Raw genomic sequence first — 2,500 nt, 5'->3', positions numbered from 1 at the left:
TTGGCAGAGGTACATACTGTAGTAGAGCGTCTTTGGCAGAGGTACTCAGCAGAGCATCTTTGGCAGAGGTACTCGGCAGAGCATCATTTTTGGCAGAGGTACTCGGCAGAGCATCTTTGGCAGAGGTGACCACTAACATGCACTATATCTCCACGGGGGAAGCTGTCAGTGTCTGTATCACACTTAGGTCCATGGGGTCCCGGGTTCCAATCTGACTCACGGTCTCCGACTCACGGTCTCCGACTCACGGTCATTTCCAGATCTCTCTCTCCCACTCGCTTCCTGTTACTCTTCACAGCTCTATCTGAATAAAGGTGAAATGCCCCAAATTATTATTAAAAAGCTTTATTGGAATTGATAAACATTTTTCCGTGATTCTAAACTTTTGAAGGATTATACAAATGCAGTCACTCTCACATACACTGTAGATGTACGGAACACACATACATAGCCACATAAATGCATTCAGGTATGCACACACACACACACACACACACACACACACACACACACAGACACACTCTCTGGCTCAATGATCTTATGGTGCAGTACAGAGAGTCGCTTTCCTTTCAAAGTCCTCCATCACCACCAGCTCACACTACAAGAGAGGAAGAAAGGAAGATGGATAATAAGATTTACGTTATTATTTATTTATATACAGTACAGCGAATGAGTTTGTGTGTGTGTGTGTGTGTGTGTGTGTGTGTGTGTGTATGTGGATATAGAAATTGAATGTGTGTCACTGCAGCCCTGATGTAGCAGCTAAAGTTGTTTTTTTATCATTATTCTTTGGTGTGTGTGTGTGTGTTGTTTAGGTAGGGGTGTGCTTGCTGGACTGTAGTGCAAATGTAGTTTTTTTAGGGGTGGGTGAGGCTGTGTTTGGGGAGGTGTGTGTGTGTGTGTGTGTGTGTGTGTGTGTGTGTGTGTGTGTGTGGCTGGGATTAGCGGCGCTCCAGAGGCCCTTTCTAGGCGGGAGAGCGGGCGTTTTAGTGGAGCGCACTGTGACCGATATGTAGACCTAAGCCCCTATGGAAGCTGATAAGGGTCATGAAAGACCCACAGCTCAGAGGGAAGAGGAAGAGCCAGGTTTCCTGCTCCCTTTTTCAAAGCCACAGAAGTCTTGGTCCAAAGACGTGTGTGTGTGTGTGTGTTTATGGGTGTGCACATGCACATGCACATCTATACGTGCACACCCATACACACACACACACACACACACACACACACACACACACACACACACACACACACTCACACACACACACACACACACACACAATCTTAACCTGTGTTTGGCCAGTGAAGACCCCCTTAACTCACCAGAACTCGTCTCTCAAAGCGGTGTGAATTGATTTGGGAATTGCGAGCCCGCTACCGGTCATGCGCTGGTGCCCAATACTACTTTACTATGTATAAGTATTGTTTATGTATTATTATGTATGTTTATGTCAGTAAACATAAGTCTGGTGTTCACATTTCTTATTTTATATTCACAGCCTCAATTTATTTTAGATTCATATTATTTATTTTATGTTTGTTTTCTTTTGTTAAAACTAGTCAGAATGCATCTGATGAAAATTAAACATTTAAGTGCAAAAACGGCATTGTACTTTTTCTGGTAGAAATACAAATCTTACAAATTACAAATAGCAATAGTGTACCCGTGTCGTTCCCCGGTATGGGCACATATAAATACGGATACGTGGTCTGGTTGAATCGGTATTGGTGCATTATTTAGAATGATCAGTGGAGTTTTGCCTTTCCTATTGGCTCCGGGTGTAGTGTATGAGGGATTCTACACCAGGCTTTTGGTAAAGGCATCTTTTTTGAAAGGTATTTCTATTTCTCTATTTTGTCACCTTCCCGACCAAAAAGACAAACAAACTAATAAATAAGAAAGAAACGAGGAACAGGCTGAAGTGAGTTACTAGCCTCATGAAACTCCAATGTTGCCTAGCAACTGGTTTTACACTGCTGCTTAGTGGCTAGACACACCACCTGGAAGGACCTGTGTGTGTGTGTGTGTGTGTGTGTGTGTGTGTGTGTGTGTGTGTGTGTGTGTGTGTGTGTGTGTGCGTGCCTGCGTGTGTGCGTGTGTATGTGTGTGTGTGTGCGTGTGTGGTTTTACACTGATCTGAGTATCATTTTGTCAGTGTCTTCGATGTGTGACTCTCACCCTTGGGTTTTGCTTTTGTTCCAGGCTAACGTTAAACATCGGTCTGCATTGTAGAACCAAAAAGCACACTCTTCTAAGCCAATATCCTCAGTGTAAATTGGACCTGGTTTGCCATGGCTGAAATGTCATAATGTCTATATTTTCCCCTTACAATTCAATACATTATTCACTTTAGCGTCACATTTCTATAAAATAGTGTAGTCTGGAGTGTTTAGTGCACTGATAAACAACTATTTACTAAATGTAACACTAAATAGAGTCGTTATTTATGCCCCGAGGGGATTGTACTGTTCTGGTCATTAATCAAAAGAGTTCAGGAGTGTT

General features: G+C 43.0%; 1 protein-coding gene across 1 annotated transcript in view; it reads left to right on the top strand.

The window, feature by feature from the left end:
* The window catches only part of tcf12 (transcription factor 12), a 147,750-nt gene that overhangs the window by 41,592 nt on the left and 103,658 nt on the right, over positions 1–2,500 (top strand). The window lies entirely within an intron of this gene.

Source organism: Alosa alosa, chromosome 21 (assembly GCF_017589495.1).
Source record: "Alosa alosa isolate M-15738 ecotype Scorff River chromosome 21, AALO_Geno_1.1, whole genome shotgun sequence".
NCBI classification, from domain to species: Eukaryota; Metazoa; Chordata; class Actinopteri; order Clupeiformes; family Clupeidae; genus Alosa; species Alosa alosa.
Note: the sequence above shows the minus strand (reverse complement) of the source record. Positions and strands in the feature narration are given on the sequence as shown.